The sequence below is a fragment of the Falco cherrug genome, chromosome 4 (genome assembly GCF_023634085.1).
Source record: "Falco cherrug isolate bFalChe1 chromosome 4, bFalChe1.pri, whole genome shotgun sequence".
NCBI lineage: Eukaryota > Metazoa > Chordata > Aves > Falconiformes > Falconidae > Falco > Falco cherrug.
The window spans coordinates 47,718,734-47,742,362 of NC_073700.1; the positions used below are offsets into that span (position 1 = coordinate 47,718,734).

General features: G+C 52.2%; 1 protein-coding gene across 3 annotated transcripts in view; it reads left to right on the forward strand.

The window, feature by feature from the left end:
• CSNK1G2 (casein kinase 1 gamma 2) overlaps positions 1 to 23,629 on the forward strand; it is a 46,397-nt gene that overhangs the window by 251 nt on the left and 22,517 nt on the right. Inside the window, exon 2 of one of the 3 annotated variants that reach the window (XM_055707767.1) lies at positions 9,281 to 9,403. The exons of the other annotated variants lie outside the window; for them this stretch is intronic. The gene's annotated coding sequence lies outside the window, so the exon portion shown is untranslated. The remainder of the gene's footprint in view (positions 1 to 9,280; positions 9,404 to 23,629) is intronic. 3 annotated transcript variants of the gene reach the window in all.

Here is a 23,629-nt window from a genome sequence, read left to right on the forward strand (position 1 = left end):
GGGGGGGGGCGGGCTGGGCGGTGCCGCGGGCGGCGGGGGCCGGGCCCGGGGCGCTGGGGAGGCGGGGGGCGCCGGGCCGGGCCCGGGGGGCAGGAGGGGCTGTGGGGGCCACGGGGCGAGGTGGGTGCCGGGGGGAGGCCGGGGGTGGTGGGGCTGAGGGCGGGGGTCAGGCGGGGCCCCCCAGTGTGTGTGCGGGGGTGTCAGTCCGGGCGCGGGGGGCTGGAGGGGCCGCAGGGCCGGGCTGGGCCGGGGGGCTGAGGGCCCAGGTCCGCCTCGCTCCGTTCCCTCCCGGCGATTCCTGCTTTGTGGCTCTGGGGAGGGGGCCCGGGTCCACCTGGGATCGCGACACCCCCCCCTCAGGCCCCTTCGAGGCCGGCTCGCTGGTGGGGATGGGGCCGGCCCAGCCCGGGTTTATCCCCCTGGCCTGCACCCTGCCCTGGCCTGCTCGGGGGAGCCGGAGCCTTGCAGGATGTTGGCTCCTTTGTATGTGGCTTTCCTCTCTCCAGAGGGGTTGGGAAGTGTTTATTTGGGGAAAGGGACTGTGCTGAATCTGGTATTTAAAATAGCTTTCTTTTCTTTAGCAAAGCGGGTGAGGATGAATGTGAGAAACGGGAAAAATACCCTCCCCCTTCTGCCCCCACCAGACAGGAGCTGACTTTAGCTGTTCCTAAGGCAGCCAAGAAGAGAGGTTTGCAGAGAGGCGGCTCTCCTGTGGAGCTGGGCCACCAGGGGCCTGTGGCTCCTCTTTGGTGGCTGGCAGAAGGCAGCTGAGTGAGGCCCTTGGACCTAGGGGGCCAGATAATGTGGTGTTGTGAGGATGTTTGGGGAGGTGTCTTTTGAGGAGTGGCTTACCGTGACCTGCCATGTTAGGTGTATTTCGGAAGTTAAAAAACAAAGTTTGTTAAACCTCTTTCAAGTTGCTGTGAAATTTTTCCACTTTAAAGAAGCTAGAGGTAACTAGAACCCTGGTGAAACAGTGTGTAAAATGATTGCAAGCATGCAAAGGGTTTGCACCTGTGTGTTTGGAAGTTGCCTCCTTAACTAATCCATTTGTTTTCCTTTTGTACAAGTGGCTGAATATCTGGAAATAAATTATGAGGAGTGTGTAAGTTCATCTGCCAGCTGGACTGTCCGGTCAGCCTGCCACACGCAGCATGCCCCCATCTCCCCACTGCCAGCACAGAGGTTTAAAAATTGGGCCTTATATAACAGATTGGAGAAAACGTTTGGTGTTTGCCAGTGCGTCTGAAAAAGAATTGCTGTAAATTAGGGCAGGAGGCCTCCATGGGGATCCTGTGGAGAGGCCTTCTCTGTGGCAGGGTAGGCTTGACTGCTGTGAGGAACTTGCTAAAGATTTGTTGGTTTTGTTTTAATTTGGTGTGTTACAGACAGGAACGTTGTTTGGTGATGATTTTATCGCTGCATAGCACCTTTTGGGCCTCTGAGTGGGTTGTAGTCTTGTGGTGCAGACAAGGATGGTCTAACCCCAACTTGCTGCCTGCCTGGTGGCAGCTTCTTTTGGGTCTGTGGTAGTGTGCATGTTTGGGGAGCCCCCAGTTCCCCCTGGGGGGGATTGTCTCATCAGCTTGTAGAGATGACTGCCCTCCTGTGTCAGTCTGCCTTGGGATTTGATCTCCTCCTCGTTAGCTTACAAATCTGTAAGGCCTTATAAATCAGTTCTGTAGCTTCTTTGCGAAAACAGCTGCTGTTCTGGTTTGCACTTGCATCAAAACGACTGGGGTACAGTTGGTGGTGGCTTGCAGGGGAGACTTTTTCTGTCCGGCAGTTTCTCTGGTTGCACTGAATGGAGCTCTGTGTTCCTGCCCTTGCAGTGTGGTTTGTGTTTGGTTTTCTTGTTGCAGCACTCTTCAGAAGAGTGAGTGGAGAGGAGGAAGTTGGCACTTGCAGTTCAGCAGGTTTCTGGATTCTGCCCTCCGAGTGCTTCTCTCTGCTGGTGTCAGTATGGGGAGAGGCTTTGCATCGCCTCTTGTTTTGTATTCCATTTCTGAGCTCCTGTGCAGCCCGACTGTTGTCAAAACTGTTAATACGGGAGTGACTCAGCGGATCAATGAGAATGACATGAGGGCTGTGCTCGTGGACAATCAGTATTTTTTCTCCCACCCCCTCCAGCCCCACTGGGCTGGAAGAGACATGTCTGAGAGCAACTGCCAATAAACATCTTTACTGGACTCGGGCCTGATTGTGCTCTGTAGCTTTTTTCCCCCCACCTTCCTCACACACACACACATACTCCCACCCCCCCACAGTTTTTCTAGCTAGGAGGAGCTCTGATGAGCTGTGCTGGAACAGCAATCCTTTGCTTTGGCTGCTCCGGCCAGGTATGCGCCTAGCCTCTGGTCTGGGGGCATACACCCTGCTAGAAGGACCGGACCAGTCCTTGCATGAGCCAGTCTGGGTGGGAAGTTGTTTCTCCCTGCAGTTCCTCTATCCGAAAAGCAGCACCAGGCACTAAAGGCATGTCTGAGGTGGTGAGGAAGCCTTGGGTGAGCAGCAGCCCCTGTTGTGCTTTGGCTCCTTCCTGGGGATGTGCAAGAGAGGTGTGGACCTCAGGGCTGTGGAAGAGATGCTCTTTCTTAGCTCAGCAGGGCTGGTTAATGTGGGGTTTGGTACCAGTGTGCAGCGCCCTGGTTTGCCTTTTGATACTCTGGTGACTTCCAGCTGTATCAGGAGTCAAACCCTTTTCCTTTGTAGTGCTGCTGAGAGGGGAGAGACTTGGGTGCCAACACAGGAGCTTCCTTTGTGTGCTTACAGTGGCTTTTCGCTCAGAGCTCGTGGGAGCAGCTCTGCCCACAGCCCTGTAATTGGGCTTTGACTAGGCAGACTTGCCTTGTCCTGGACGCAGTGAGAAGCTGTGAAACGGTGCCTCCTTCCTTGGGCCCAGCCGTGGCGTGGCTTGGAGACTGCTTCGGTCCTGCTGTACCATGTGAGCCGGGAGGGGAAGGAGGGGGAGCAGCTCTCTCAGGAACTCTGGGCTTCTACTGGAGAAAGAGTTACCTTCTTGTTAGAAAAGCTGTGTGCTTATAGTTTGGGGGTTTTATTTGAATGGATGTTTATACTTCCTACTGGAAGTTTGTGTCTCCAGCAGGTCCATCACTGTGGAGAAGGAGTACTTGGTTGTGAGGAAAGTGTAAAGGTGACTTTCTGCTGGGGCAGCTGAACACATGAACACAGAGTATTGGGGCATCCTGTCTGGCTCCCAGATTCACGCTAGCTGCCCTCCATCTCCTGGGAAATTCTATTAAATCCCTGCAGAGGCTGCAGCCTTGCAGCCCTTCCTGTTGGCCAGCCCCTTCCTTGCATGTTATGGCTTTTAAAAAAAGCTTACTGTGGAGCATATATCGAGCTGAGATGTTCCAGGATACCTCCTGCCTTGTCTTTACTACACTACCAGCTGCCGATGGCTCTCTGGCAGCCAGGGTAAGACATGGGTCTGCCCTTTCAAGGCTTATCTTGACCTGAGATGCTCAGAGCTGTGATCCCCACTGCTCACAGGTTCCACCAGCCCTGCTGTGACAGGGAGGGAGGGGTGGTACAGTGCGCTCTGGGTGCAAGTGCAGTATGTGTAAAAACCACAAAAAGTCAGTCTGTCTTCCACTTGCTGTGGTGGTAACATTGCAGCAGACTGGTGCGCTTGATAAGCACTGAGATGATCCCATGCTGTGCAATTTAGGATATGGCTCTTCAGGTAAGCTGAAACTTGTAGGTAAGACTTTGCAGAGCATTTTAAAATGCTACAGGGAGCAAGATGTCCATGATTTCTTTCATGGCCCACAGTAAAGAGTTTGCTCCTGGAGCAGAGGAATTCAGTTAGTTCTTTAAAGACTGAATTGGCTTCTATGGTTCCAAAAAGATGACAAACAGAAGTTCTCTGTGTGAGGCGAATCCAGGAAGATTTCCCAGTGCCCATGAAGTCTGTATACTGCTGGAAGGTTGGTGATAGTTACATTTTCCAAGCAGTACCCTGCTGACATGTGCCTTCTCCACTGCAGTTGGACCCATGTCACTTAAAATGTTGCAGCATAAACATTCTCACCTGTAGGAAACAAAGGTCTCAGTGTCTTGAGGCTTGCTTACCTGTGACAGTAAAACCAAATGCTCTCAGGATCTTGTCGGCTAGAAAGACTTGTACTGAGGTGGTGATGTGAGGGAAGCCTGGAGTCCTGTCCTGCGAGCTCTGGAGGAGCTGAGCCTCAGGCCTGGGAAGGGTTCCTGCACCGCAGGCTGAGATCTTGGCTTCCTCTCCGGTGTCAGATGGTAGGCAGCAGAATGCAGCCCCGCTGCTGTCTGGTGGGGAGTGTGCTTTGAAAAAGAGCAGGGAAGTGCTGCATGTTGTGTAGCATCTGTGGGGCAGAGATGGCAGTAAGTTGAATGCGAGAGCAGTAGTTGGGATGAGCGAAGACACTGTTGCAGCTGTATTTTGGATATAAGGAGCTCATTGGGCTTGCAGGGTGTTTGAGACACTGAGAGAGTCTGGAAGAAAAGCGTTAATTTTTTTAATCATTCATTTTACATGTCCACCAACTCAAGAATGTCCTGTAGCCCTTTGTTATTTAATGTTATGTAATGTTTTTTAATGAGGGAGGCCTGGCGTTTGCTTTCCAAATGGTAAATTAGACAGTTGGCAGGTGATGCACAGGCTTTGTCAGCCTGAGCGGGATGTTCTTAAGTTAATAAACGGGGGTTAAGATTGGTCTTGGACTTGGGTTTTGTGAAGCTTTCCTTTGGAAGAGCTTTGTAGCCCCACTAGCTGCAGCTGAGCAGACCTGTGCAGGAGTGGTGCTGGGAGCGGTTCGTGGGTGCCCTGGGAGCACGGCCGCGTCTCTGGGGATTCGTTCCCCTTCCCAATCTGGAGGCTGGAAAGCCTTGCTGAGAGTGGCTGTCGTCTGGGTGCGGGGGTGCTGAACAGCGGACTCTGAAAGGTCAGCAGTAATCCAATTTAAAACCAGAACGGAGGTGTAATGGTTTTGTAGTACTTGGAACCTCCATTCTTACAGATTCTGGTCAACGCCTGATGTTTTCAGGTGTAAAATCTTGGCTGCTTTTTGCTTTTGAGATAGCACTGAGGTATAAACAACAAAGCAAGAAACCTTTTTCCCCCCCCTTTTTTTTTTTTTTTTAGCATGGCCTGTTGGCAGTGATGAAGTTTATACTCTCTGCCTGGTTTCCCCAGTTTGATGCAGGGAGATGGTGGTGCTTTCCAGCACTTTCTGTGCCATACATGTGGGTGAGGGGCAGGCTTAGGCTCTTGTGGAATCCCCCCGCCCCCAGCTCTGCCAACTCCTCATCCCAAAGGCAGTGCAGGTTTGGGTTGAAGTCTAGCTTTTATGTTCCCAAGTACAGAGAATATTAAGGCTGCGACTTGGAGCAAGCGCTGGAGGCAGAGGTACGGTCTGTACATTGAGAGGACTGCTAGCAGCTGGTAGCTGAGGAGCAGCAGTCGCCTCTGGTGGGTGTGGGGTCAGCGTGCCACGGGACGAGGCACTGGAGGTGCTGGTGCTGACAGGTACAGACTAGTCTCCGCCTTGAGCCTTGAGAATTCCTGCACAAACTTGCTGGAGCTCGTTGCTCAGTGGGCTTGGGCAACTGGGGAAGGAATGGGAAGTGCTCGGAGGGATGGAGCTTTAACATTGCCTCCAGGGTAACTTGCAGCTGATTTTAAACCCATGCTGTTTTCTTTACGGCTGTCTGCCCGCTCAGAGGGGCCGAGAAGAGATTGCCAGAGTCCCCAGCGAACTCTCCAGCCTGAAGGGAAGGGAGCAGAGAGAGGAATTCCAGCACAGCAGACTGTCGCAGCTCTGTCTCGCATGATAGCAGGGGATGTTGCCAGGGAGCAGCTCTCCACCGCTCAGGCCCCTCTTCTGCCTCCCAGGCCCGCTGCTTGGAGCAGGGGGGGCCGAGCAAGGTGTTCCTTGGCTTCCCAGGTCTGCAGGCACCCTGTTCAGGAGAGTGAAAGGGGAAGCTCCTTTAACACACACCATACTGAGCTGAGCTGGATAGAGAAGAAACGTGGAATGCAAGTTACTGTGCAGTATACTGTTGGGGGACACCCATGCTTGTTGCCAGTAATCTTTCTCTAGCTGCAGCTCCCTGGGTAAATGTGGCATTTTGCCACGGAGAAAAGGTGGGCAGACCCCTTGCATTGGAGTGAACTCTGGTTTCAGGTGGTTTTTGGCAGGGGCTCCTTTGCCTCAGCTGTGCAGCGCAGACGCAGGCCTGCCTTCGGCAGGAGGTGTGTGAGCAGCATGGTGATACAGCAGCCCTGTCTGCTGATGGGCTTGGCTGGCAGAGACGGGCATCGCAGTGCTGCTCTGGGGTGAGGTGAGGCCGGCTCTGCAGGGGCTCTGGCTGCTCACGCCTGGCTGCAGAGTCACGATGGAAGCTCTGCTCCCCTGTGCTGTGTGGAAAATGCCCACAGCATCCCAGAGCCCGGGTGCTGCCATGCTTCAGGTGTACTGACCTCACTGCATTTTTACATATTTTTTTTTTCCTCACTTTTCCCTCTGTCTTATTGTGCTGACACCTCTCTGACTTCCTTGGGCTTCTACCTTGCTGAGATATTTTCTTGCAAGACCTAGCATGTCTGTCAGGGAGCTGGGCTGCCTGCATAGCAGGAACAGCCTGGAGCATCTTTTGCACTGGAGAGATCAGTTTGCCGGGCATGGCTGGATGGAAAGGTGGGCATTTTTGAGAATAGTGGCAGTGCAGTCAGAGCGGGGGGGGACAATGTGTACAAATGGTACAAATGCCCTCACTGCAGTCTGGATGGCACCCATGGTTCCCAGCAGGTCTTCTCTAATGTCTCTCTGAGTATATGTAAGCACAGACCTGGAAATGAGACTCAAAATAATCCTGTGCACAGTGCAGAGGATGCACTGCAGCGGGCTTGGCTCGGTGACAGCAGACACCTGAGGTGTGATAACACATGAGCAGGGGACGGTTCCTGCTGCTGGTTGTGGTCCTGGCAGAGGACTTATGGAGCCTGAAATCTGACTTCTCCTGGGAGAAGAGTGTAACACTTGGTGCTTTGCTCCTATTTTTGTTCAGAGCCAGAAATCAAAGTCCAGAGCGGTGCTTCTCCAGCCAGAATTATTTCAAGGCACTTGCTGTTGTTTTAGGGCCAATATTTAACTTGTGCCTGTGATGAGGAATGCCTGTTCGACTCTAGCAGTTTGCCTTAAGAAGTTTGAGGGAAGAATGTCCACTGCTGGGGGGGAAGCAGGGGGGATTTCAGGAAATGAGTTTAAGTCTCTGTATTTACAGGTCTATGTGAAACAGCCCGAGTTCCCCCTCCAGCGCGGCTCTGGCAGGTACCAAGGCTGCTCTGGCAGAGCCGCAGCGCAGGAGCGGCTGGAAGGAAATGTTTGTGTGCTCGGGCGCTGGAGCAGGCGGCAGCACAGGGTGTGTCTGCTCACACAGCCCCAGTCCTGCGCTCCTGCTGCCAAGGGGGATTTAAAGGCACAGGTGTGAGGCTGGTGAGTGCAGCTGGGCTGAAAAGTGCATCGACTCCCGATAAAAGCAGATTATTGGAGAAGAAATGCTCTGCTGCTTTTGCTTTCTCTGTGGTCTTTGGTGGCGAGAGTTCGTTAGCTGTGAAATCCTCTGCAGTGGATCCTGCTAATGGCAGGATTTTCCATTCCCTGGACCTGCTCTGTGAGGTGCTTATGGCTTCCTCTGTCCTCTCTCACCTTTCTGTGTGATCCTTCTTGCAGCCTGCCACAAACACCACTGCGCAGCCTCCAGTAAGCCCATAAGGATGTGTGCTCCTGCTGGTCAGCGTGGGGCTTGTCCCATGTCTCTGAGCAGAGCGCGGCTGTGTGCTGGGATACAGGTGGTGTACGTCAGCATTCAGGTCAGGTTATGCAGGCATCTCTGCAAGCAGTGTGGGCTGGTTGTGGTGTGTGAGGACATGGTGAAGGAGAGGTGCCTTCTCCTTCTGTTCCCAGCTCCTTAGGTGGCCTTAGGCAGGTCAGGCAGCCCCCTCTCTGCAGACAGGGCAGGTCAGAAATTCTGGGCCCAGATGTAACGTCTGGGCTCCCTGAGCATGGTAACCCTCTGCCCTGACTTCTTGTGCTCTGTGCCCTTGATTGGATGCTTTTGGCCATGCTTGACTGTGTTACGCTTAGATACAGAAAGAATGTGTTTTCTCTTGAAGGAAAATCAAAGGCGTGGGGCTGTTCGTAAGCCAGTCCAAGGGGAAGGCTTTGCCTGGGCTCCTGTATGCAGAGTTCAGCCCAGCTCTGAGAGGCTGAGAACTTCCTCCTGGTGTAGCAAAGGCCTTGCAGGCAGCCCTTGGTCCCAACCTGAAGCCACGTTAAGGAGAGCCAAGTCCAGCTGGAGTATGGCTTTGGCCTTCAGTGACAGGTTTGGCACTGGGGAAGCAGAGGTTTTTGTCTGAGCCCCATCTAGCTCGGAGGTGGCATGGTGCTGGAGTTCGGAAGGGATCGGGGACTGTATAGGAAGGTGGCAAACTGACTTCCCCCCTCATTTGCATATTCTGCAGGTACCTGGTAGCACCTGTGATGGTGGTGATAACTCAGTGGTGATAACTGAGCTGTGTCTGTTCAACCCAAGGGCCCTGGCGTCCACACTACAGCCCAGATCCCCTCTGTGGTTGTGTTCCCAGTTTGAAAGGCTGAGGAAGGGGCTCATGTTCCCGAGCGTGGCTGGCAGCCCCTCTGAGCACGCACCCATGGGGCTGGCTGTGGGTGGGCACCCAGCAGCACTGTGCAGCTGTGGGAAGTCTTGGTCCGTTTCCATAATGAGTGTTGATGGGTTTAGGCCCACAGATTGGCTGTATAATGAATGAGGGAGCCAGGGGATCTGTGTCCTGTCTGCAGGGACTGGAGGAAGTGATGGGAAGTAGAAACAGGAGTAATTAACTCAAAAAAAAAAAAAAAGTTTTGGTTTTGGATGGAAGTGTGTACTAGAGAAGGGTGAACGTGTGTTGGCTGGGGTTTCTGGGACAAAACAGAGAAGTGAGAGCCCAGAAATGAGGCAGAAGGGACAGTTTGTTCATGCAAATAATGTTCCAGGTATTAACAGCAGCAAGATGAAATGGGTCATCCTGGGGGGTGTATCCTGTGTGTTCCTTCATGTGGGTGATCCCTCTCACTTCATAAATTAAGCCCTTTGTGTAGGGCCCAGAGAAGCAGGTTTTGAGCAGGTGAGGTAAAGGAAGCAACCAGCAGGGTCACGCTAGATCGAACAGACAGAGAGAGGAGTCTTTTGGATGAATCCCCTGAAAAGTTTCCTTTCCCAGTCCACAGCACCTCTGTAGCCACTCCTGTGGTGTTCCTGTTTTGGTCCTGGCCTTCTGATCCTGTGCAGAATACACACAGATGGGGAACAAGGGAAGATGAGAAACAACCTTTGGAACGTGGAGGTTGGTGGCAAATCAGACTGAGTCCTTAATCCACAAAGCTGTCACAGTGCTTTATCGGTTGTGAGTCTCATCCTCTACACGTGAGGGATGGAGGAGTGATAAGATTCTGAACAGTTCGTGGCGTGCCTAGGAGTGGGATATAGGTCTCTGGCCCCTCTGTTCTGCAGCTTACCCCTTCGTGCAAGCCAGCAGACTGGGGTATTTGTCTAGATCTTAGGAATTTGTCCCAGTTAGTTGGGAATTGCCGTTCTCTACCCCCCTGTTCCTCTCAGAGATCCTGGATGCTTTGCTTCTCCATCTGTAAAATAAGCAGATCGCTTCTGTACCTTTGAGAGGTTGCAAGGAGAAATGTGTAATGGATTGAGCTGCTTGGTCTTGTAATAGAGGGGGTGGGAAGATAAATGCCTCATGGATTGCTCGTTGCTTCTCTGAAGATGCTGCTGACACTTGCATGTAAGCTGATGGATATTGTCGTGCCACAGAGCATCCCTCCGCCCCAGTTATTCTGCAAGAAAGATTAATGGCATGGTGCTACTCTTTCCTTCCCATGGTCTGGGCTGTGTGTCCTGCTTGTGGTGTTGTCCCTGTTGGGGGACTGTCCCCATTGGGGTGGAGAGCTGGGAGCAGCATACATAAGCCAGGGTGGTAGCAGGCCAGCTCCTGTGTGACTTTGCAGTAGAGAAGTGATTCTGCTGGCATCTCAGCATAAGCAGTTTGACAGCTCTTGGGGGGAGGTTTCCCTATGAACACCCCCCCCCCCCCCGAGGCTTACCCTACTCTCCTCCTCTTCTCTCCCGGTTCTTAAGGTTTGGCAGTCATTTGAGAGGAAATGTGTAGGGCTTTGAGCAGCCTGGGGAAGAAGGCAGAGGGGGAAATGGTGTTTGCTTGAATGTGGGACAGATAGGCTTGGCAGAGCTGCAGCTCTGCAACCCAGAAATGGAAACAGACCTTGTCACCAGTGGGAAGGACACTCCCTCCACCCACCCCGCTTCGGGGCTCTCCAGGGTGAAAGGCCTGCTCTGGAGCACAGTGACTGGGCTGGGACAGCGCAGAGCTGGCATTGTTCCCCCATTCCGTGTGACCCTTGGGTAGTTGGGGAAGTTGCAATTAGCTGTAGTTCAGTGATTGAAGAGATAATTGGATCCAGGCACCCCTTTTTCCCCTACCTTGTCTTGCAAAAGGCTACCCCAGATCTGCCAGTCCAGCTGCTTCCTAACCTGGTTCTGTCAAGAGGATATGGGTTAAGGGGAGAAAAAAATATATCCTACTATTAAAAGTGCTTATGCCAACCCAGTTCCTGCTGACAGAAAAGGGTTTGGTAGTGATACGTATGACAGGAGGCCAAGCAGATCTCTGCAGAGTGACAGTCCCCAGATGGGCTGAGGAGCGAGGGAACCCTGCTGTCACACGCATCTCGTCGTTGCAGTGCACAAGCCTTTGGCAGCTGGGCTGGATGTACACTTGGAATCTGCTCGGTTGGAGTCCTTGTGAGTCTCTTTCCCCACTTTAAACTGTAGCTGGCATGTGAGTGACTCATTAGTAGCTCCCTTCTGGAAACCACTTCTAGCTGAAGACCCCAGAGTGCTCAACTTGCCCCCATTCCCTGCAGGATGAGTAACTATCCCAAATCCTGGAGGTGCGAGATGAAGCAGGCTGTGGTTTTCATTCCTCCAGTGCTGTGGCTTTCATCTCTGCTGCTTCCTCCCCTGCCCTGGTCCCCAAGCAGGGTTGGGAAGAAGCCCTGTAAATTGAGGTGCTGGACAAATCTGTATTACAGCAGTTGCCCATGGCAAGTGTAGATGAAGGTGAGTGGGAAAAACTGTCTGGTTTTTCAAAGCCGCTCACATGGGATTTGTGCTCTCCTGGCAGGAGCTGGTTGCTTTGCAGCAGAGAGATCCCAACCCCGTCCCTCGTGGGGGCAGTGGGGCTGCCCTGAGCTGCCTGGCTGCCAGCATCTTTTCCTGGCTTAGGCTGTGCTACTGAGCTTTCAGATCCCCTGCGAGTGCTCCCAGCGCCTCCCTGGCTCTGCACAGAGATTTTGGGGTGGTACAGCACAGCTCACCCTCCCTCCTCGGTTGTCAGGGCTGGGAGTCCCTCCTTTTCCCCACCGCTACCTGGTGAGAGCCCTGGAGTGGCAGAGCCAGGGTGGAAGCAGGAGATAAATGCCCGCCAGTGTCCCTCTGTATCCCCTGCCAGAAGGTCAAGGACTCTTTAAGAGGTAGTGGCTGCCCAGGGTGGTGCTGGTGAGGAGGAGGGAGCTGCTGGCCTCAGGCTTCTGCTCTACCAGCCTCTTGGAAATGTGAACCAGGAGACAAATCTGAAACCAACCTGGCAATCGCTGCAGCCAGGCCTCTGACCTGCTCCTAGCACCGAGTGGGTGGTGCTGCACGAGGCTGGGTTACTGCCCTGGCCTGGAGAAGGTACCTGTGGTCAGTGCCACCTTCTGTGCAGGCGCCCTTAGAGGGCACAGCAGCCTCTGGGGACAGCTAGTCTCCCTCTTCTGCCGCTGTTTTCTGTGCGATATTAGGCAGTTCTGTGCCTCAGTTCCCTCTTCTGTAATGACACTGTCTTGGTGAAGTGCTTCGAACCAGCTGCTGCAAGGAGTAGTGTAAGAGCCAGGGGGCATTTATCGTTTGCATCAGCTGTCTGGAAAGCTCCTGGAGCTTGTGACTAGAGACACCACAAAGATAAGATGGCTAATGCTGCTGCTTGCATTCTTGCCCAGCTTGCTGGGAGGGAAGGAGGTGTGTGCCTAGTCCCTGGAGCTGTATGGCGTGGATGCCAACGCAGGGAAGTGGATGGGATCTTTTCTGGGGTGTCCACCCTGGTGTGACAGATGTGGTCAGGGTGTCAAGTACAAGTGTTGAAACAGCAGTGTCCACGCCTGGTATCATCTAGCACTCCCTGGTAGCCTGGATTCCAGGACTGAGAGCAGCCCTGAGGAGAAGGACTTGTGATGCTGGTGGACAAAAAGCCCAGCATGGCCCAGGAACGTGTGCTTGCAGCCCAGAAAGTCAACCATATCCTGGGCTTCGTCAAAAGAGGTGATTTTCCCCTTCTACTCCGCTCTTGTGAGACCCCACCTGCAGTACTGTGTTCAGCAGTGAGGACCCCGACATAAGGACATGGACCTGTTGGAATGAGTCCAGAGGAGGCCACGAAGATGGTCAGAGGGCTGGAGCACCTCTCCCATGGAGACAGGCTGAGAGAGTTGGGGTTGTTCAGCCTGGAGAAGAGAAGGCTCCGGGGAGATCTTAGAGCAGTTTCCAGTACCTAAAGGGGCTGACAAGAAAGCTGGGGAGGGGCTTTTTGCAAGGGTACATAGTGACAGGACAAGGGGGAATGGCTGTAAGCTGGAAGAAGATAGGTTTAGATTAGATATTAGGGAGATATTTGTCACTGTGAGGGGGGCGAGGCGCTGGCAGAGGCTGCCCAGAGCAGCTGTGGGTGCCTCATCCCTGGCAGTGTTCAAGGGCAGGTTGGACGGGGCTGGGAGCAACCTGGTCTAGTGGGAGGTGCCCCTGCCCATGGAACGAGGTGCTCTTTAAGGTCCCTTCTATGACTCTGGTGGGACAGAGGGCATAATGAAAGGGGGTTTTCTCATGCGTAGCCGCTTGGAAAGCTGCAGTTTAGAGAAAAGAACAGTCTGCTGTGGACTTGCAGTGTGACTCCAGTTTTGGCAGCAGGGATGTTCTGCCTTCCAGAGATGGTGGCTTCCAGGAGAAGAGCGAGCATCACCTGCTCTTGGAGTGAGTTTGTGTCCTGGCACGTAAATTGTCAGGCTGGTGCAGTGTGCTGGTGATAGTCCTCGGGCTCCTTGTCTGTCCTGCTCTGGAGGAGCCTTTTCCCTACTGACTCCAGGGGCACAGCCTCTGATGTGCTGGGAACCCCCTGCTCCCTGTGCCTTGCATATGAGGAGGCCATGCAAATGGCGAGTAGAGGGAGGGCTTTTGCTCGTTCTGTGGCTGCTTAGGAGCTGCAGGAAGGGAAGATGGAAGCGCTTAAAGCTAGTGCTCTTCTAACTTTGATCTCCTGCTCCCTGGAAGTTGGGAGTGAGTGGGGATATGCTGGGTTGTTCAGTGTTGCTGAGCCAGCTCCAGCCAGTTTCAAGCCATTAAGTGTTGTGGGGAGACCTATGGCGTGAGGATCTGAGGGCAGCAGTCTGTTCCCAGTCTCCTGCTCCTGAGGTTATTTAGGAGCCCATCCAAAGGCAGTGGGGGGGAAAAAGTGCTGAGCGTGTCACTCTGGTGTCCCGCTCCTTGGGGAGGAGAGCGCCTGGCTTGCCCGTGCTGGTGTGCATTCAGGTTCATCTGTGGGCAAGAAATCTCCTCCAGGTGGATGAAAGCTTTTGAGAATGTCACCCAGCTTGGGCTTGAGGGAGGAAAGGATGGGAAGGGAGACACACACATCCAGGAATTTGCTTTTGTTATAGGAAAGGGGTTGGGAAGTGTCCTTTATCCTTTGGAGAGCAGATGTTGAGCCCCTTGTCCAAGCTACAGCTGATCCCTCGCAATGGTGGAAGGAAGCACGTGGGATTCAAGGCTGCAGGATCTCTGAGGATGTCCTCAACAGGGTCGTGTTCTTCCTCTGCTCTTAAATGTCTCCCACCACTTGACAGCACTCCCTCTGAGACAGTGCTTGGATGGCTGCGTCTTCCCATGTCCTCTGCTCCCCTTCTGCTGCTGCCTGGCCCGTGGGACGCAGCTGTGGTTTGTGCTCTGTAAGCAGAGCTGTGAGGAGCTCTCCCATGGCGTGTGGAGGGAGGTCTTGCCCCATCTCTGACTCATCACACTGAAACACCTCTGCCTGGGCTTTCTCTGGAGCCTCGTCCTGCTGTGATGAGGCATGGATCATCCAGTGGGCAGCGTCCCCCTCGAATGATGCTCATGACGCCAGTGCAGTGGCTCAGGCAGAAGAGGAGGGTGGGTAAGAGGCAGGGGCTGGCGGTGGGAGAGTGGTTCACCCGCAGGCTGGCAGCGTGGGGGGGCTGCACTTCACCAGGGAGCCCTTTTCTCACCACCAGACCTTCGTAGAGAGCAGCCCATAACCTGGGTGACTTGGGGCTGCAGGGGTGCCCCCTTCCTCCATGCCTGGTTGAGGGCTGCTCTGGACCTCCCTGTCTGTTTGAATTGATAAAGGAGCTGTGTCATCAGTAAGCAGGGAACTGCTGTGTCACCCAGCAGCTGTGGGGCTGGGGCTATCTGCCACGGGCTGGGGGTTGCTCTGCAGCTTGTTGACAAGGGGTGAAGGTGGCACAGCAGCCCCTCCTCAGTCATGTGGGGTTTTCACATTGTGGTGATGATTGCTGCTGTTGTGTCCTGGCTCATCTTCTGTCCTTGGGGGCCTGTGGTTGCATAAACGGGAAGTTTTTGCTGTAGGTCTTTCTCAGTGGGCTGTAGCGGAGGCCGCAGACCCTGCTCTGCTTTCAGTGGAGTGAAGCAATGATGCTGTGCACAGCATCTGTGTGACGAGGCTTTACTGATGGACTGGCCTTGTGATGGTTGGGCTGTCCCAGGGCTGGAGAGCAGGATGCCTTCCCATCTCTCTGCTTTGGTGGGAAGAACTGATTTCACAGGTTTGAATTCAGATCTTGAGGAGTTTGCCGTTTCAACTGTCTGACTTCACGGTGATGTGTAAATACATATGTGTGCTTTCATGCACAACTGCAGATTTGGGGGAAGAGAGGGAAAACCCTGAAGTTTATTAACAGCAAGTAATACAAAGCAGTCCTGATGCTAGGCTGGGAAATAAGCCCATCATAGTGGGGTGGGAAATAGATGGTTGTTTGCCAAAACAGCTGCTCTCCTGCTCTGGTGAGGTATGTTAACAGCACCGGCTGTGTGCTGTTCTCTTGGGTCGCTGTGGCTGCTGGCTCCAGAAGGTGATGATCAGGTGGGCTTTTAGGACAGGCTCTCAGGTGGGCACGTCATGGAATTGCACCTGCTGCAGTGTTTCCCCCCCCCCTGCTTTGCTGGGCCATTGGCTTGCTCCTCTGATGTTTCCTTTCCTGCTGCCTGCTTTTGTACCTGCTGTTCCTCTGGGTTTGCTGTCAAAGTCCTCTTGCAGCAGCCTGCCCCTGAGCCTTTTGCTGGGCAGGTTCTGCAGCCTCTGCCCGGTGGCCTGACAGGAGGCAGGGCAGCTCCCTGCTGCTGTGGCTGTTGCTGCAAAGCAAAGGCTGCAGTGGAGGTGGGGAGAGAGCCTTCCTCTGCTCTGTCTGTGAAACCGAAGAGAGTTCTGTCTGTGAAACATCCATTCCTGTGCATGCTGCCGGATGTGCACTAAGATCCTTATCAAGAGAAAAGCGACCAGCGCTTTATCTTGTTTTTATGAATAGTGCTAGCTTTTGAGGGCATGGAAGTGTTCAGGTCCAGGCTGGGGAAGCAGCGTGCTGGTAGAGATGGTCTTAACCTTATTTCAGGCTGCAGCAGCACAGGAGGAGGTGTTCTAGCCTCAGAAGTGAGATGTGAAATGGAAGCGGTTGTTCCAAGCTGCTGGGTGAAAATTATCTATTTGTCTAGAAGCCTCTTTTTTTTTTTCTTTTTTTTTCTTTTTTTTCTTTTTTTTTGCCACTGCCTGGTGACTGCGAAGCAGACTGTGAGCTCTGGAAATGGGAGGGAAGAAGGTGGAAGGGGAATGTGCCTTACTTGGAAACCTGACATTTGAAAGCAGTGCTTTCCTGCAAGGCCCAGCACAGGTACCATCACAACCAGACTGATGATCTGAGTTGTGGTGGCAGTGAATCTGTGTGTTTGCGACAAATACAGGCTCATCCCTTGCATAGAAAGGCTTAGCAGGTGCCTTGGGTCCCCCCACTGCCACCTGCCTCTCGCTACTGAACTGGTGTCGTTACCTGAAGTGGAACCTGCTCTGGAAACTTCTGTGGTGCTGGGGGAAGGATGGAGAGGGCACAGCGATGCCTGTTACAGATGTGCTTGTGCTGCTCCCATTCTGTATCTGTAGGTGCTGCCCAGCTTTCGCAAGTCAGTCTCTTTCAGCTGGATCCCCATGGTGCTGCAGGTCCGGCTGTTGCTTGGAGCACATCTGGATCTGTCCTTGTTTGGTGTGTTGTGTGCCAGGGCAGTAAAAGGGTAGCTGAGTTTTCAACACATTTTGTCCCCACAGCTGAAGCAAAAATCGTTAAAAAGGATCTGTGTCTGGTGGCAGAGGTTGAAATATGCAATAGGGCTGTCCACCCTGAAGGTGCTTTGGGCTCTGGCTCTGTAGTCTGTGTTCGGTAGCCGTTTGAGCAGTAGCATTCCTTGGGCTTCTCTGTTTCCCAGGGCACAAACGTGACTCGGTGATTTGGGATGCAGACAATCCTTTGGATACCTGCTTGCAGGCAGAGCCTGTTTTGTGAGGAGTTACCAGGTATGAAAGCGAACCTCAGGTTTTGCAGTAGGTGGAACGTTAGGGACTTGACTTTTCCCAGTATGTCAGTCAGATCTGGCTGGATCGTTCTGCTCTGAAGCTTGTTGGGGGTCAGTGTTGGCTGTACAGCTGAGTCTTGGGCTTTGTGCTTTGGGCATGAGTGGAGTAAACAGCAATATTGGGTCTTCACTGCAGAAATGAAACTTTTGCAGGCTCTCTCCCAAGATGAATGTGCCTGTGACAATGAAATCAGTGCAAGAACTGGGCAGGACAGGACTGGTTGGAAAAGAAGCGGGTTGTGCTCTCATGTCAACCTCAGTAAATATGTGGAGGGGGGAGAAGGGGAAGGCACAGGGCTGGTAAACAGGTTTTTGCTGGCCAACTGCTGTGGACTTTTGGAAAGCAGCTGGTTCCTTTGCAGCTCTGCCTTCCAGCAGTGGCATGGATTTAATTAGTATCCGGTGTCTAACTGGAGCCTGCTGCGTTGTGGATGTATTGTCTGGTTTAAATAGAAAAGTCACTGGCAGAACTGCAAAACCTGCTGCATGCGAGGGGCTTGATGGCTAAGACCACTCGTTCGAGTAAGTGACTGTGCATGAAACACCTTATTGAATCCAGCGCTTGTGGTGCCGAGCAGGGGATTGAAAGGCATCATCAGTGTCTTGGCTGGGGTGCCTGCATGTGTCCCATGGAAACTGCTAGAGCATGTGGGCTGCAGGAAGGGATGAAGAACCAGGAATCAGACTCTTCAGTACTGCCCTTTTAAGGTCTCCCAGCCAGAGACTCGGCTTTGTCTGTAATGAACTTCCTTTCTTCCGGTACTACTGTTAGTAAAACTGAAACCACTTCAACATCCTAATTGGCTTTTTTTGTGCTGAACTGTTAAGATGTGACCGATCCTGCAGAATCACAGCCTTGAGTCCTTTACTACACACAGGGGCAGAAGGTGAGCCCGTGTCTTTTCTGTTGTTGTTCAGAACCAGGTTTACTGCTCTGGTTACCCATCTGTTAATCTGTGGTGGTCCTCTTACAGTAATAGCAAAGCAGGTTGCAGTTTGAGACAGAAATTGCTCCATCTGTGAGCAGGAATGCCAAAGTGACACTAGTTTGAGCGATGGGGTAGCAGGCTGGAGCTGTGGTTGGGTCATTTGCTGATCTTGCCACCTTTCAGCTGTGTACCAGAACCTCTCCCGGCCCAGCAGCCATGAGGATGGCTGTTGCTAGTCTTGAAGAAGGGATGCTGAAGTAGACAGCAGGTAGAAGATGCCACTAACATCCCAGAGGTGTGATGGCAGGGCTGGATGAGAAGGTAGAGGGGTATCTCTTGCTGCCTGACTCCCTCCTGCAGCCAGGGGTTCTGCATTCCCAACGCCCCACAGTGGTTTGGCATTGCTGCTGTTTCAGTGTGCTGTGGACCGGGCATGGGGACCATGGGAATGGCTCCTGAGATGGATGTGGCTCGAGAAGGGAGGTGGCTGCCCTAGGGCTGGGCACAATCGTGTGTCAGGCAAGGGGTAAGTCAGGGTGTATAGTAGGGGTCTGTAAAGTCAACAAAAAACTGCTTCCCTTCAAGTCTCTCTAACAGAGCTTTGGTGTGTTTTCTGATGTTATGAATTCTGTAGTTGGAAGCTTAAGTTCATAACTGATGAGTCCAAAAAAGTGAATCGACACTTGAGCACTTGTTTCTTCGATGTGTTTGTCTCACTTGTGCTGTGTTTGATTTCTTCCAGCCTAGTTTTCAGATCTGGTCTTATTTTAGCATGTGTATATTTACTATTACTATTTTTCCTATAGAAGTATTTTTAGCTTTTTGCCTGGTTCCTGTGCTGCTGCTGAAATTTCCATCATGGTATTTCCGGCTCCTTGGTAAAAGCATAGTTAATACTTTCCGTCCAGGTGTAACTGCTTTGGACAGGGATCCAACAAAAAGAGTGAAATTCTGCATTCAGCTGGGAGCAAATTGCATAGCAGCTTGCAGCAGTGGAGAGATGCTTCATGAAGTTTTCTTTGTGGCTGCTTTTACTGAGAGATTTAGGAGTTGCCCTAGAAGAATTGTTGACTCCACAAGCTTGTTTGTGTTCAAAAACGTTGAGGATCTGGGTTGTTCTGAATTTGAACTGTCCAAAGCACATTGATTTCCATTTCTGCTTATGCAAGCAGGGAGCAAACATGCATCAAAACGGTCCCTCTGCTGTTGGTTAGAGAGGGGGCTGTTTCCTCATTAGATATTTTTGGGTGCAACATAATTACTGCTGAACTGCTGCCAGAAAGCTGACTCTTGGTAGAGCTGATGCTATACATACGCATCCTTGCTTGCCTGCCTGCCCACCCGCTGCCAGGCAGGGAGCTTTCCCCGTCCACGCTGAGCTGTGGTGTGAGCAGTTGAGACTTCAGGGTGAATCTGTCCGGCTGCTGGTCCAGGGGTGTTCTCCAGCATGCGGCTTGTCTGGCTCTTCCGTGCCCCTCTCCCAAAAAGGGGAGGCAGTTGTTTTAAAATCACAACAGCGTGGGGAATTCACACCTTCACGTGAGTTCCTACCAGCTCAGAGTGTTGCCTTCTGGGCTCCGCTGGAAACTGAAAACACTACTACTGGTGCTTTCCTCCTCTTGTTTTTTACTACTAATTTCATTTCATTGTGTTTAGAGAACAGATTGCAGTTTTGCTCCCACTCTTTTGGGGCTGTTGCTGACGTTGCATTAGGGGGACACGGCACGATCCAGGTTTGTGAGCACATACAGCATCTTGGGCAGCAAGGGATTGGGATGGTTGGGCTGCCCAGCACGAACTGCACTGTTAGTGGTGCTGGAGTTTGAGGAACAGCAGAGATTTTGCTTTTAGAAAGCAGGGTGATGGTTAGCTGGTATCCTCCAAAGATCTCAATGACATCACGTGTGAGTCATTACAGATTTTGTGTTGTGAGAACTTGGTGTAGCTGAGCATTGGTGAGGCCTTCAAGCTATGAAGTGGGACTCCCTTTCAGTAGAAGCAGTTCTGTGCTGCAGTGTTGAAACTTTACTCTTCTCTTCAGTATGGAGGGAATGATGTGGCACGAACCGTTTGTTTGTTTGTTTGTTTAATATTGAAATTTCACAGTAATCCATTTAAAAGCCATATTTGTGTTTGGAAGCTGGGAGAAAATAAGTTTGAAGAGATTTGGAGCTTGATTTGTTGTAGGTTAAGAGCTGACCAGCATGCACAGTCTAAAAAAGTCTCCTGGGGAAAGGAATAGCCAGTAACAAGAGAACACTTCTAATTTGGAGAAAAGCTTAATAGACATGATAGCTGGAAGAGGAAGCCAGAAAGACAAATCCATCTTCTTCACAGCACAGCTCAACTCCTGGGAAAACTCAAATACTTTATTTTTATTAGTTTTATTATTATTATTCTTATTTTAAATCCTGGTATTTTTGTGGCTTGGATTTTTTTTTTGGACATGACTGAGAGCCACAGATAGAGGGGTGAAACGCAGAGCTGTTTGGGCTGGCTGATGGTCTGTGCTGGGAGCAGTACAGCTACGCATGGTAAATGCTTTAACTGAGGCTCAGCGTGTTCCTGCTTCATTTGCTAGCAGTCATTTTTCTGTTTGTTTTGTGTTAACTGTACAGCTGGAGGTGATGGTATGTCTGATTATTTGCTCTTAGTGAGATTTTTTTTTAATTATGTTGCTAAGACTAGTGTTCACTGTGTGTGACCTCTCCGCTGCGCAGGGGGGGTGAGAGCCTGGCCATTGGGTGCAGCAGAGGCAGAAGGGGTTGATGAGGCTGAAGGTGCTGGGAGCACCCTGTGCCCACTGCGTGAGGGGCTGAGCTGAGCTGCAGCGTGTGGGTGGAGGCCTTTCTCCTCATGGACATACCATGTTCTCATTTGAAGATCTGGGAAGCCGCTAAGGGAGAGGAGGTTTGGAACAAGGATGCTCAGATCATGTTGGATTAAAAGCTTTGCTACTACAGTTTAAGTTTTTGTGGGTTTGGTGGTTGTTTCCCCCCTCAAACACTAGAAGAAGTTCTGGTAGAAACATTAGCCTTGGCTTCATTCTTTTTTTTTAAATTTCTTTTCAAGAAACAACCTGGAGGAAGGAACCCCACGTTTTGGACAAACTGCCCTTGCAAATTTCCTAATGGTAAACATAGTGGGGCCAAAAGTGAAACCACTCTGTGGTGTTTGTTCACTGGAGGGGGACACCAGCTGTATCTGTTCCTGTGTTGAAGGAGAAACTGCTTCAAACACTTCTGGTAGTGACCATGGTGATAGGACTGTGTCTGCTGTGTAATCGATGACTCAGTCTGATAGCACTGTATAGACGTGAACCGGTGTCCGTGTTTGTGCAACGAGGAATGCGACAGCTTCTGAGAAGCAGTCGGGGAGATGGGCTTGTAGGGCTTCGGGCGAGGGCTGCTCCTTGGGCCCAGCAGGCTGGTGGGTGTGATGTGAGGATCCAAAAAGCCCATTTGTGACCGTTGGATATTCGCCGCCAGCAGGCCGGTGACCTTGCGCGTGGGCAGCAGCAGTGCAGGTATGGTGGGTGGATTTCACGGGATGGTGTTGCTGCTTGGTGGGGAGTTTCTTCAGGTAGTTACAGGGTTCTCGTCCTTTCTCTGAAGGAAGCCTTGGAGGAGGCAGGGTGGAAGGTTGCTGAGCTCTCAGCACTGTTCCAAAGCTGGGAAAGAGCCAAGCATCTCCCCAGGGACCTCAAATGGACGAGGCAGATGCAGGGGAGTTGTATCCCAGTGTAATGGCCGGGATGTGAAGGGCCGGGAAGTCAGTACATGCCCAAATCATCAGGGGGGCAGTGGCAGAGCTGCGAGCTCTAAAATCTCAAATTCTCAAAGCCCTGAACTTGAACTGTGAGGCTCCCCACCTCTCGAAACACGCTGCACATTACGCCTGGGTTCCCCAGTGGCTCTGCATCAGCAGTTAAGTAACGAACTATTTAACAAGAGCTTCCTGTTGTGCTGACACCGACATGAACGCACAAAGGAGGAAACAGAGTAAACAGAGCTGTGCTGGCTCCCACCTCACTGTAAGCTGGGAAAAACGTTGGAGCTTGCAAGGAGGCCTGGACGCCATCTCTGCTTAACCTGACCCTGCTGGGGTCAGGGGATGATGTTCTTGTGGCTGTGATCCGCAGAAACTGCACAGACATCGTGCGTTGGTAGCAAAGCAGCTGCTTTCAGGACTTCCTGATTTTTAAGGGATTTCCCAGGACAAAGGCCCCTTCACCTCTACCCTGCTGCTCCAACTCCTCTGCAGGGGCTGTCTGTGAGACACAGCCAGCCCTCCATCCTGATGAGGTTGGCACAACTCTCCTGTGCTGTGGCAGGTCAGATGCTCACATCCAGAACTCCCTTCTCTGCCAGGTACCTAGAGTTCCTCAGTCAAAGCACTCAAATTTCCTTTTTTTTTTTTATTTTTTATTTTTGAGGGATTGGTAGGAAACTGGGCCATAATGAGCCAGTTTGCCTTTGTCATAAGGAATATTCTGCTGTCCTGGGCGGTTTGCTCTCGTGACTGGAGCTGTAGCTGGTGAAGGTGCAAGGTGGAGCGAGCTCAGTGCTGCACAGCCCCACTGCCTCTCCAGCTCATGGAGGAAACTCCCCTGGACAGGGGTCAGGATGTCTCTTCAGCGTGTCTGCTGTGGGAAGGAGCTGCTGGTGAGCTGCTGTGTCTGGCTTGGAGGAGAGGTGCGTGTCCAGGGGTGGAGGAAGCTCAGGAGATGCCTCTGGAGCCCATTGTGTTGCTGGAGCCCAGCAGCACAAGACAGGGCGAGGAGCTTACACTTGCAGCTTATGGCTTTCATGTTGCCCAAGCAAAAGGCTGCTGTAAACTGCCCAAGTCCAAGTCTTGGAAGAAATCTTCATTTAAAAAAAAGGCAAAAAAACCTCTCCCACCAATTGTCTTTTTTCCTTAAAAATCTACCCAGCATGGATTTTTCTCATAAATGTTAAGGCTTGAGTCACAGGGAGCTTGGCAGCATGCTCTGGAGCGTGGTGCTGTCTCTGCAAAGTAGCAGCAGGACCAGGTTTATCACGGCGTCAGACACTGCTGTCTCAGACCAGGCTGACGGCTGTGGCAGTGTGTGTGCGTGCAGAGGTGAAGGGGAAGAAAGGCGGGCTGGGGAGTGGGTTCTTACTGCTGCGGGGCTGGGGGTGAGGCACTCCCTGGCTTTAGAGCTCTGTGCTGGTTGTGGAAGAGAGGAGTTTTGAGCCTGTGAAGTTAAATTGCTGCCAAAGGTGTGTGAATGCTTCCCCCTCACTGTAAAGGTGGCCTAGTTCCAGTTTGCTTGTAGTTTGTTCTTAAACATCAATTAAATAACAGTGGGTCATGCTGGGTCTTTACGCATGTGTATGTGCTTGCTGTCACTCCGTACAGGTTGTCTTGTACTGATCACGTTGGCTGTCCTGCAACAAATGCTAGCGTTGGGCTTGGACAGATCTGGCCTGAGCACAAAATTTCCAGAACGTGAGAAGTAGTTGCATTATTTTTACATCTTGGAAAATCCACTGGATTTCCCTTTTGTGGTGGCTGTATGGGCAGGCTTTTCCTCAAAGCTTTCTGCTGTCGAAAGGGCAGAAGTGAGGAGCTTCAGCCCAGAGGAAGGACCTCAGCCAGCCCTGTGGAGCACAGGATACTGCAGACCCAGCGTGACAGGTTTCTGCTGCACTGGAACACTCCAGAAGGTTTTTCCTTTCGATCCAGAGAAAAGATGGTGGGAGAAGGTGACTTCATGGCCAGTCCCTGTCCTTTGGAGTAGCTGGCACAGCCTTTGTCCACAAGGCTCTGTCTTGTTCCTCCAGCCTGTATGGGCCTTTGCTCCCCACTGCCACCGGCATACGTGGGCATGGTGGCCCAGTGGAGGA